The sequence below is a fragment of the Salvia hispanica genome, unplaced genomic scaffold (genome assembly GCF_023119035.1).
Source record: "Salvia hispanica cultivar TCC Black 2014 unplaced genomic scaffold, UniMelb_Shisp_WGS_1.0 HiC_scaffold_866, whole genome shotgun sequence".
NCBI lineage: Eukaryota > Viridiplantae > Streptophyta > Magnoliopsida > Lamiales > Lamiaceae > Salvia > Salvia hispanica.
In genome coordinates, this window is record NW_025952650.1 from 1 (window position 1) to 13000 (window position 13000).

Genomic DNA, 13000 nt, shown 5'->3' on the forward strand with positions numbered 1-13000 from the left:
ACCCCTTCGGGGCGACATTCCAAATTTCCCCAAACTTCTGGGATGCCCCGGGATATTAAACCCGTCTAAATCATCCAGCCCATTTTAAAAGGGTTTTAGTAGGGAAAAATATTAAAATTGGAGCATATATTTTGCACAATCAGTTTTGATCTTTTATAAAAAAGGCCACCTCTTGGAGCTCGTTGACTTTTTAAAGGGCCTCCGATGTCCCCAACTGACAGGGGGATTTCAACAACCTATAGCAAAAATTTCCCGAAAATTAGTGGGAAAAGATAAATTTAACATTTGAATCAATATTTGAAAACGTTAATGGGAAGAACAAAAAATGAAACCCTTCCTTTTCCCCGGAGAGCAGAGGGGTTGCTGGTTCCCAAAGGGAGTCTGAAAATGCTCATTACTAAAACCCTGGGGTTCAGTATCTCAGCATCAATGGAATGTCTTTAAGTCTATCCCTCCATTTTCTCCCTAATGCATTGAAACGGGCCCCAGTGCCAAAGCAGCTAAAAAGGCACCAACATAACCATTTTGTATCCTTGGAAATTCTCTCCAAATCAAACCCGCAATGGGAAACCCCGAAGTTACATATTCATTCAAAGTCCCTCAAAATTAGTAGATCATGAACTCCTATTAAAATCTAAAGTTGTTTGAGCCCTTTCATCTTCAGCAAGTTTCTGTTCTTTGTGTGGATCGAAAGCACCTCCAGGCCCCCTTCTAAAGGGAAAGCCTATGTCTATTTCCCTATCAAACCTCCCAAACCTTCTAAGAGCAGGGTCCAATGCTGTTGGGGCGGTTTGTAGCACCCATTACAATCGTGAGCCAGGGCCCTTTAGCCCATCCATCAATGTCAGGGGGTTTGGGGTACCCTTCTCCTTTCTACTTCTCCATGGGTTTTCTCCCCTTTTGGAGCTTTTGGGGTCGATTTCATCAAAAATATGATAGAAGGCGCGTTCTTCTCCAGCTTCCTCAACCCTTTCCCGAAGGGTTCTTTCCTTTCTCCTGCCATTTTTGACATTATCTCTGGTCCATTAATACAGAAGAAGAAAACACCCGTCTGGGGGAGCCACAGCCCGGGCAATCAAGGTTTTTCCCCGATCCCCGGAGGACCATAAAGCAGAATTCCTTTTGGAGGCTTTACTCCCATTGATTTAAAAACTGTGGGGGTTTTAGGGCAGCCCCGGCCCAAATTTAATCTGACCATCTGCTTACGAACACCACCCACATCATCGTAACCCCCTTCATCCAACCTATCCTCTTCCCCCCTTTTTTAAAGGTTTCCCTTTTCCCGAAGATCTCCGTTCAGGGGGAAAAACCAATATTCTGAAGGATCAGTTTCAAAGGGCCTTGAACTCCACCTTCTCATTCCTCCTCTCACAAAAAAAAAAACACCCCTTCCCTCCCCAGGCCGGTATGACTCAAGGAAATATGCTGCAGACACAAAAAAAAAAAATCAGCTCCAAAATATAAAGCAAAAAACATGCTTTAAACCAAATTTTATTCCAAAAAGGGGGCCCCCTTAAAAAATAACAAGAATGAATCATATCTTGATTGTCTGTTCATTTTTTGATTCTATACAACAACTATAGATGTTCAGATCATAAAAGAATATTGTTTTTAAAAATGTTTGGCTGGACTGACTCTCAAACATAAAAAAAAACAAAACCCGCCCGTTCAAATCTTAATTAAAATTTCCCTTTTGGTAAGCATCAAAAAAGGGTTTTCCCGTAACCCCTTCAATGGTGTCATCCACAAAGGGGAATATGGACTGCCCCCTACTTCACATCAGGACATAAGTGCAGGAAACAACATCTCCCCAGTCTAACTCGGAGATTGTTCCGGACAACCTTATTCAAACCGAATCTTTGGTTCTCGCAGGAATCCTCAGCAAGGGCATGCAGACCCGTATTTTTCTCTTCTTACCCCCAAATCCAGGTCAATAAATAAAAGGGATTAATGGGATTAACATCATAAGCTATTTATTGATGAAATCTAAATAATTAAGAAATCAATATAGAAAAAACAATAAAAGAAAAACGAAACATGAAATTTAAACGAAATTTTCATACCTTAGTATTAATAGTAAGCACACAATATGCAACATCATATTTAATTTGTAAAAAATATACTTTGATAAAGCTATATAAATTTGCAAATTCCTTTCTTATTTCTCTTTTAATAATCGAAAACAATTCAATTCTCACCATTCAACAAAAACAAAACTAAACAAACTATTCAAAAAAATCTATCTTCCACGAACATAAACACACAAAATTCAAGCTTCAAAAAAACAAATTTGGGTAAAATCTATATGTATCAGAGGTTGACAGTAAAACCCCAAATTAGATTCCCAAAATCCCCACCCATTATCCCGAAAAACAAGAGCAACGCAATGCTAGCTCAGCTCAATACAGACAAACAGAAAAAAACCAACCAATTACTGCATCAATTAACCCAAATCAATCACACAAGCTACAACATCTCAATCATCAATACACACACAAAAAATTCCACAAGAGACCAAAAATAAACCTTGATCAAAATTTTTCGCCGCGGAAAATCTGGAGTTTCTCCATAGTATCAGGATGAAGGAAACTACAGAATTGTCATCGTTGATGGCCTCATCCACCACCAACCGATTCGCCGCCTTTTTCCTCTCCAAAATCGCAGTGCAAGTCCTTCTTCGCGTTCTACATCATGAACCAATTGGAAACAATTAGAACGAGAATTCCACAAAATTAACCTAAAAACAGATGAAATTTCTCCATCGATGAACGGACATCGAGCAAGAATTTCAAATTTCTAATGCAAAGAAATACTACGGATCGGATGGCCCTGGCTGATTGCTCATGGTTGTAGAGTTCTGGGGATTGCTAAAAAAAGAAGCAAATTTGCGAAAAGGGTTGGAGTTTGTTGAGAATTGAAGCAACTGTGAATAGTTGGGAATATATAGTGAAAATTGCTTCGTTTCTTGTTACCAAAGAAAGAATGATTTTCGACTCTGTTTTGGACTGCTGTTTACTAATTTGGTTAAAATATTCTATTTTTCAAATTTTTGTTAAATAAGTAAATATTTACATAATGCTAGATTTTATAAGGAAAAATTGCTTTTTATTTTAGGTGAATTTGATGTTTGGCAATACTTTAATAATTAAATTATGGAAGTAAAATAGAACTATCTAGAATATTGTAGATGTAATTGGATAATTTGTTGGTATACATAACGGACTTTTTAAATAATACAAATAAATCAATTTAAATTTAAATTTTCCCCACTTGAAATTTTATCCGCACGAATAAGTCAACAATCATAATTTCATATTGAAAAAATAATATTTTTTATATGTAAATCTTGGCTTCCTAGAATTCGGTGTAATATGTTCCATTGAAAATATTTTTCAAGAATGAAATAATCAAATTAAATAATAATAAAAATAAGATGGTGCTACAATTCGGTTGTATAGTCGACAATCTTTGAGATGGATACCTTCTCAAATCTAATGATCGCGATTCACTTATATATGCAACAGAAATATTCCCAAAAGATACATTTGTTTGTAAAAAGTATTATTCAGAATATGATAATATAAATAAGATCCACAATTCAAAAATTAAAAAATTTATTTAATATTTAGTAATTAAAAACTTGGAAAAAAAGGAATTTTGGCCCAAAACAATAATTTTTTCCAAATTTTTTTTTCCTAAACATTGAAATTTTTTTTAAACTACAAAGTTTCGATTCTTTTGCAATTTTCTACAACGGGTAATTGGTAAAACCCAGCCTAGTATATTTGTTATTTTAAATGGAGTAGTATTTGGCATTGAGTTTAGTAGCTAGGGTTTGGGTTTCCATTTTTTTGTTATCTTCTTCTTTCTCAAAATCTAGGTGGCGCATATTTGGGGGGGTTTTTGGGGTTTTGGTGTAGTCCGAACGCCAGCAATGTCGCATAGGTCCGCTCATTTTTCCCATTTTGGCGACAATTGTGTTTCTTGGTCCCTACTTATAAGAATTTCAAAAATTTAAATTATTATGGGGTTTGTTCTTTCTGGCCCCATTGTTTTTTTTGATGTTCTCCACCCCACGGGAACATGTGAGAAAAAAGTTAGGGTTTTTTTTGCATGTGTGTTTGTACATGAAACAAAAGCATAATTTATTTAGGGGCTACGCGTTTGCCCCTTCATTTTTCGTTTCCACGTTGGGGGAAATTTTCCGGAAAATTTTGGGAAAATTGAGTCGGGTTAGAAAATTGCAAATGAATCAAACATTCGTAGTTTTGAATATTAATTTCAAACTGGTGGGAAAAAATATAAATCGGGGAAAGTTTTAATTTTTGCCAAAAAATCAAATTATAATAGTACTATATTAACAAAAAGGGAAAATCCCAATTCAAAAATTACAATAAAATTTATTTAATAAGTTAGTAATTGAGAACATGATAATAATAATTATTAATATACTTAACTTTAAAAAATACATTAAGATTTGATTAAATCAATGAATAATTAATATTATATTTATTGAATATAAAAAACTGTTTTGTATTTGAACTGTGGGCCTTGAAAATTAACCCCAGTTGATTTAACAAAACAGGCCTAATAGCGGAGCCCACAATTATTGGGCCATTTCAACATTACTTAATAAATTTATTTATACATATAAAACCATAAATTCAATTAGGTTTTCCACCCAACTCCAAATTAGGGCAACCAGCTAAAGCCCGAATCGGAGTTCTGCACAGGCCCGAGCCCGAAAGTGTTGATTCCTTCTGCAAATCTGTGGTTTTAGGGGTTTTTTGCCGTTTAATCATCTCCCACACCTCTGCCCGCCTCCATCTCTCTCTCTCTCTCCAAATGGAGGAAGCACAGTACGAAATCGATTTGGGCAACCTTATGGCTTTGACCAGCACCCTCAATTCGCATCTCCACCTGCTTCCAGGTTTGTTTTTCTTCTCCTACATATGCTTAATTTTGATTTCAGTGGGCGTATTTGGTTTTGGACGAGCTGGAATTTGCTCTTCAATTGCTAGTATTTACATTGCTTAATTCGTTTGGAATTTATGTATTGTTTATTTGACAGGGAGGAGATTGTGAAGGAAACAATTGAACAGGCTACGAAATTGGTTCAAGCAGTTGCGGATGCCCTTTTCCCCTTCAAATTTAATTGCCTCTAATTGCCGGGGAAAGCCTGTAAGCTACCCTGTTTTTTAGAAATTTGAATGAACACGTGAATCTCAAAGAAGGGGAAATGGGAGAAATGGTTTTGCTTATTGAACCACCTATATATTGACATTTGCTTGATGAAGGGAACGTTAGCTGTAGCTAATTGCTTTTGTGTATTATGCTCACACGATGGTGAGCTGGCTCGGCCTGTAACTTAAATGATGTAGTCTGTCGAGTTGGCCGTTGAAGCAATTAATTAAGTGCTTTTGAAGCTACCGTCTTATAACGATTGTTTGGGGACATTGCTATGTATTGGGTACTATTCTAGTTTGGATTCTATGAGGTTCAATGTACTAGGATACTAGAGGGTTTCTAAATTGGTGATTTTGCTTTAGGACATGATGTTATAGCATGGCAGTCTTGCTTATGATATTTTCTTGTTTAGAAAATATAAGGATCTTGTGGTCCATGTGTAATATAGTATTTTCGAATTTAGTATGGCCACTGGTTGGTGTGGTAGTGGACTGACGGAAACTGTTCGACATCTTGTATGTTGAGGCTGGAACAGTATTTGGGAAGATGGTTTTCTGCTGCTGCATCAAATTATGACAACCAATTGTCAGCTTTGGAGATCATAATTGAAATTTTCAAACTATTATTTTAGTTGTCCTGTGACCTTTAAATGGAAAGATGTGATATCTGAGAAAAGAAATGAAAATTCTTCATATTTCTCTGGAATTATTCTAAAGATAATCTTCTTGTCTGATGCATGGGCTTGACTTTGATGCTGCATAGTGACAATTATTGTTTTATCTTTTCAGCTCGAAGCCTAGACCTCCTACACAGTGGGAAGTGTTGCCCAACAAAAGGTATGTTTGGTTCTATAACAAAATTGATATGTTTTATACTTTGATTAATGTCTGACCTTGACTCTGTGGCAAATATTGGGTTTTAAGCGTTCTTTGAAATGTGATTTAGGTATTCAAAAGCGGAAGAAGGAAAAAATGGCCTAGATGAGCAAACCGGTACTTGGAAGCGGCTCCATGGTTATGATCGTGTCAATGATGACAATGATATCCAATCATTGAGGCCAAGGCTACTGATGGTATAATGTCAATAATACTCTTCTTATTTTATTTTTCCAACCTAGAATGCTTTCAAGATTGCTACAGAAATCCAAATTTTCTTTGCATTTTTGCTACTATTTTGTTATAGATAAACTTATCTGGGCTGAAAATCATGACAAGAACTTTTTGGCTGAGGCTAGTGCTGATTTTTTTAAAGATTGTGTCTATATTTTTATCTTCTTACTCCCGTATGATAAATTGATAATATTAGCATTATCTTTAAGTTCTTGCATCTTCTCCTCATTCTTTAGTAATCAGTCTTTCCTTTTTCCCGAACCTGGAACAGATCCTTTTGCTGAGAGACGCAAGGGAAGAAGAAAAGCAGAGTTGACAAACAGGAGGGTAATCGATTAAAGAACCTCAAAAATGCCAGAAAGCAGGTGCCTTGCCAAGGTTAGCCTTTGACCTCCTTTATTTACTGGGAATTTTGGTTTTGCATCCATTGGAAATAATTAGAACTACATCGTATATGGATGTATAGTTTCACAGTACTTTTTCTATGTCTTTTTGTCCCGGTAGTTCAGTTTTATAGCAATGCTTAATCCGAGTGTCTTTATAATTTGCAGCCATATTCAACTTGCTGCGACTGCGTTACCTATAACAGGAACACAATCACAACCTAAGCAGTTAGCAAAGATGTGTTCAAAATGTCGCTGGCATGGCAGCAACTGCAACAGCAGCGGTGGGAAATTTGACAAGAAATTGCCAGGGGAAAAGCCTCTGAAGCATGAAAAGAATATAGGAAGGTTTGTTTTGTCACCCTTTCCTTAAACTTAATTTAGACCTTTTCAATGATAACTGGCTAATTGCTTTTCCTATTATTTAACTATCGTCAGTATCTACCAGCCGTGGAAGGATCAGGAATGGGAGCCAGTGAAAACAGCAGACTGAGAATGTCTTGAACAGGTTGATGTAAGCACTCTCACCAGATACTCAATGTAAAAAATGGTCTCTTCTCTTGGTTCATCGTCTGGTTTCCACACACGTTAAATTCCATTAGCCATTCAATCTTTAAATCAGGCTGTGAACATGCACAATGCGAAAAAAGAGAAGAACCAAAGGAGACAAGGTGGGAATCATCAACTCAGGCAATTTTAAAGGGGCGAACAAGAAATCTTTCAAGAAAACATAAAAGAAAGGTCCCCCCTCCTCGAGTAAAAAAAATCAAATGATCCCCATCTCTCTTGATCATCTATGGGATCTTGAAATTTTTGTTAGGGAACTAGTTAACAAGCTGGGCTTTTCTAAAGAAATATATTTTGGGGAAAAGTATTACTTCGAATCTATTGTGCTGTCAAAATTTCCTACGAGTATTATATGTTTTTCTAGTTCGTTGGATTTTCCTAAAAATTTGAGTTCTTTTTGGGAAAAATTTTAATATTTGTATAGGTTTATAATTTTCATAGGTTACATATTTTTGGCCATTTCTAAATATTCCCCTGATAAACTTTAAGTTTTTTTTTTCAGATTTTGGTTTTGGAAAAATTTATCCAATTAATTAGTAGTGTGTTTTATTTATAAGATTAAACCCCCAATTCATTTATGGGTATGATTAAAGGATAATTAGTTAAGTTAACCTTTAGTAATTAAGATAATTTACAAATTTTAATTTTAGATATCTCCATATTGATACTACTATTTTTTTTACTCCTATCTTGGTACTACTATTTTATATAGGATATCGAATACAACCTAATAGGAAGCAAGTATTCATTAATTTAAACAAATAAGAAATCAATACATAACCAAAATTTGAACTCGACCCCATTATATAAATTATTTTCAAATTCAATTATCTTGATCGAATATTCTAATGAATAAAAAGAAGTCTCTATCCATATTTTAAATTTAAAAAAAACAATTTTCCCCCTTTAAATCAACCGCTTCCAATATGGAGTAAAACACAAACATAAAATATCATTTTACAATATTCGAGTTTCCAAAATTTGACCCAAGCACCCAAGATCTATAATACTACAAAACCCAAAAAAGATAAAAACATAAACTAAAAAATTTGGGATTTGACCCCTAATTGTCCTTAATCAAACACTCTTTACTGAAGCAATTTTGGCCGTTAGATCTTCCACAAATTGATTGAAATTAACCACTGAAGAGCCATCACCACCCATTGCATCAACTAATATTTTGCCAACTTCTTTGATTTTTTGCCTTATCTCTTGTGATTTCCATCAAATAATCAACTCCCCAGCAACACCTTTCCTCAACGGTGTTGATTTGTTGTCACACAAATTAATCCCAATCTTCATAACATCCACCACCAATTTCCTATTAGTGAACTGGTCAGTCAACAAGGGGTAACATATCAACGGGAAAAGGGACTTTATGCTCTCGAGAATCGAGTTCCATCCACAGTGCGTCAGAAACCCCCGGCGCTTGGGTGAGAGAGCCCAAAGCTGATCGCAATGCAGTCAGCCCTTTGACCGGCTCAAAAAGTGGGGGGACCTGGGGGCCCCGGGGCTGACTATGTCAGGGCGGAAACACCCATATAAATGGACCCCACTAATCAAAGGGGCCCTTTTCCACCTCATCAATCACATGTTTGCTAGTGTGAGCATAGCTTCCGAAAGAGATGTAAAAACTTTAGCCACGTCCCTTTCCGAGCCCACGTGGGCCTCACCCGGGGGGGAGGCTGGGGCGAGATCCCGGGTTTTTTGGTGAACTCTGGTGCGAAAACCCCCCCCGATCGCGGGGAAAGGCTGGAGGGTTTCAGGGCGGAGATTGTGTCTTGTTCCAACTCTTGGGCCGTGTTGCATAGCATGAAATCGGCCTTCTTCGCGTCTTTGAAGCATCGGTCAAGGATCCGATGCACGGGCGTATTGATATCGTCTTCTGCTTGAAGATACGAAGGTAAATCCGTAGTCGCTATGGATGTTACTCCCGGAATATACTCAATTCCATCGGACGATTTCCTAAAAGGTAGACATCTTTTCAATCTCGTATTGTAAATTTGTATAGTAACGTTAATATTGTACGCATAAATTGCATAACTAACTTATTTCGAAAAGTGTGCATTTTCAAAATCAATGTACAGCATATCATTTTTATTAATTAGATCGATGCTACATTTGATGAAATAATTTCTTTGAGTGAATAAAGGCTCACACCACCAACAGACAGCGGTGATGAAATAATTACTTACCAGTCAGTGAAGCGAAATGGCCATTCTCCTTGAGGAGATGGACATGGTAATAGGAGGTGAGGACAAGTGCCGGCTCGGTGAAGAACGACACGTTTACAAGATTATACTTCCGGGCAATCGAAGAGGGCCACACGTAGAACGTGTCAACGATCAACGTGTTGATCGATGGGTCGTTGAGTACCATTCCACCAACTAGGTCATCCACGTGTGCTGGGAACACGTGCAAGATCCCCTCGAAGAACTGGTCGTGGTGGAGGGACCGATCGAACGCTAGTGGGAAGCCGTCCGTGACCGTGGCATAACGAATGTCGAGCCCTTTTCACGGGACTCGAGGAAGATGTTTGGCCGGGGCCGAGGCCGCGCGACCGGGAGATTTGCTGGTGGATGGAGTGGGTGTTGATGAAGGTGATTGTGAAGCCATTTGAGGCAAGCGTTGGCTAGGTTTACAAATGGAATCACATGCCCTTGGAGAGGGTAGGGAAACATCAGTGCATGAGGTTTTTCTTTGATTTTCTTCATATTCTTTTTTTCAATCACTAGTATAAATTTGAAACAAATCAAGTACGTGCTCTATATAATAAGGTGCAAATTTGTTGGATGTTGACTAGTCGGTAAACTTAAATTACATGCACATTAATAAAGATTTTTGGGTCAGATCAAACACATGGTGTCTCTAGTAAACTCTAATTATATTATTACACATACATATACTTTTTAAGATATTATATTTGTGGATATACTTCCTCCGTTCATTTCAAAGTGAAGCATTTTTAGGGGTACATAACGCAGTGTTGGTATATAAAGTAAATAAAATGATAGGTTCTTGTTAAAATGCAACTTCTTGAATTGACTGTATATTTATATATATAATAATATTATAAACTATATAGCAATCATAGATTGTTGTATAGCGTGTTAGATTTTGGGAGAAAAATTGTTGTATATAGTAGTATTGCATATTGTTAAGTGTTTTTTACCCTTTTTTTTTGCCATATGGCGTTTTATTCGTCTACTTGTTCAAATGATTAGTAGGAATGATGGTATGATGTTATTTTAAGAGTTGGTGGCACCTCTCCCTATGATGATATGTTTTTTTTTTAGAAATGATCGTATTTTGTTTTATTTTTTTATCTTTGTAGATCCGGAGCTAGTTTGTTTGTAAAGATAGTATAGATCTGGTCTAATTGTAATAGACATCTATTTGTTTTGGTTGGTTGTAATAATAAATACTAGTACTATATATGTTATACTATTATTTTTTAAATTTGTGTGAAGATTCGATCCTAGCAAATATTATGGAGTTTGAACTATTAACGAAGCTACCTTCTTGTCTCTAATATACAAGTGGAGTATTAATTTACATCACTAAAGAGTTAAGAAAATACATTATGTACATTGGATTAGATGTCACAAATTTTTAATGATATAGTTAAAATATGAATAACTATGGAGATAAAGAATTCTTGAATAAGGGTATATATCTTCCTTCTTCAGTGGAATAGCTATATGTAGGAGTTGTTTATCCACTCAAATTTTCTTACAAATGGTAGTAACTTGTTGTTAACAACGAATATTCTTGATCAGCTATTGATCTACTCCAAAAATATTAAAGATCTTTTAGATTCTTTTTACGTGTCGTGGTCTTCTTTATTAACCTAGATATTATTATTCTAAAATCGTTACTTATACCCCCAACTTTTCTTTTTTACTCAAAACCATGGGGCATCCTTCCATCATAAACAAATCGTCTTTCTATTTCGGGATGTTGTGAATCTTAATGCTACGTACGTCAACAACTCTCTTCTATCCTCTCCCTCATTTCAAAATATTTTATTTGGAACTATAATTTATAAATAGTACTCCCTCGTGCAAAAAAGATGACATACTTGAGAGATAGCTGAGATTTTAGGAGTTGTTGTTTTGTAAGTTAAGTGGTGAGAGAAAATATAATTTTATAATTGATGTGAGAGGAAATTTTTTAAAGAGGAAATGTGGCTGTCTTTTGTGGAAGAAAGTGCATTTACTATGGCCCTATGGGACAGAGGGAATACCACTAGTATAATTTTCTTTATTTCAGCAATTTTCTTTATATTTTTGTGTTATTTAATTGTTTTTTTCCCCACAATTTTCATTTTTGGTTTTGTATTGTGTGATGAAATGAGAAAAATGAGATAAGATTTGATATTTTTATGATAATTTACTCTTGTACCTATAATTAATTTTTTAAAATTAATCTTTGAATAGTACTTTGCTCAAATATAATGGGATATATGAGAAATTGAACGGTATGGATTTGACAGAAGATCGAAAATTTGAAAGAATATATATACGTTTCAATTACATGTGGTACAAGATAACATGCATATTCATTTAGATGTGAAAATGTAATTTGGAGCTATGCGATACAATTATTGAAAGGAAGTTAAACTCAAATTAAGTAGCCATTAAATTTAATAAAGCTTAGCAGAATATATTTTTAATTTCATGTATCCAGAAATACCAAGTTAACATGAAAGTAAATGATTGCTCCACAAAATCATTTTCGAGTTATACAACAATATAGTAAACGATCGCGACCTTCACCTATCATTTCTTACGAATTATTTTTTATTATTTTGCTCTTGGACGTGCATATATGTCGTTATATAATAATTTATGCGTGACAAAAAAATTAATGAAATTTTTTCACAAAATAGCCGCGACAGACCTAGATGGGGTCGTGCGGTCGATCGAACATTTTGATCAACAACCCTATTCCATCAATAATTTTGATCCTATGAATTCCATTTTTCATATTGATTCGGTACATGAAAATAATCTCATTTATAGATGATAGAAATTTTAATAAAAAATTATTAAAATAAGAAAAAGTATAAGAAACGAAGAAAATATGGATAAAATACGTGAGAGATTTGGAACTCCAAAAAGTTCAACAATGGTGGCGGCAGATATACATAGATTTGTGGAAAATAAAGTGTCGATAAATGTGCCCATTTTATTTGATGACTTAGAAGAGCATTATTTGTTCTGTTAGGCATTGAATCTTTATCGATAATTCACTTATCTCGAGTAATATTATTTTCTCGAAATTTGCTGATTTAGGCCTAGAACTTTCACAAAAATTAATAATACCCCTTTTCATTCAAGAAAAGCAAGTAGTTAATATTGTAATTTGGTCGTATCAATGATGAATAAGTTTTCCAAAAAATGAAATCACCTCTCATAGAATTCAACTCTAGTGATGCTAGTTTAAAAAAATTGCATCTATCTTAAATTTTCGCAATTAAATCTTTTAATAATAGGTAAACGACAGTAGGAGACAACAAATCAACAATACGAAGTCAATATAACTATCATGTGCCCCATATTTTATGTAGGAATACATAATTTACAAAATATCATCAATCAAATGAAAGAGAAGTGTGTGTGTGACAAATTTAATACTATCAAATTCCTTAACTTTTTTGTGTCTGATTTTTCTTTCTCTGTAGTTCTAAACTTTACTGCCAATTTTGAGATCCGAGAAGGAAGCGTTTTGGTTAGTTTCTGCTTTGGGTGC

General features: G+C 35.2%; 3 pseudogenes; 1 reads left to right on the forward strand and 2 right to left on the reverse strand.

Annotated features, from left to right (window-relative positions):
* Nucleotides 1-446: 446 nt before the first annotated feature.
* Nucleotides 447-2845, reverse strand: LOC125200252 (annotated as a pseudogene).
* A 2498-nt stretch (nt 2846-5343) lies between these two features.
* Nucleotides 5344-7379, forward strand: LOC125200251 (annotated as a pseudogene).
* A 942-nt stretch (nt 7380-8321) lies between these two features.
* On the reverse strand, nt 8322-9960 carry LOC125200253 (annotated as a pseudogene).
* Between the last annotated feature and the right edge of the window lie 3040 nt (nt 9961-13000).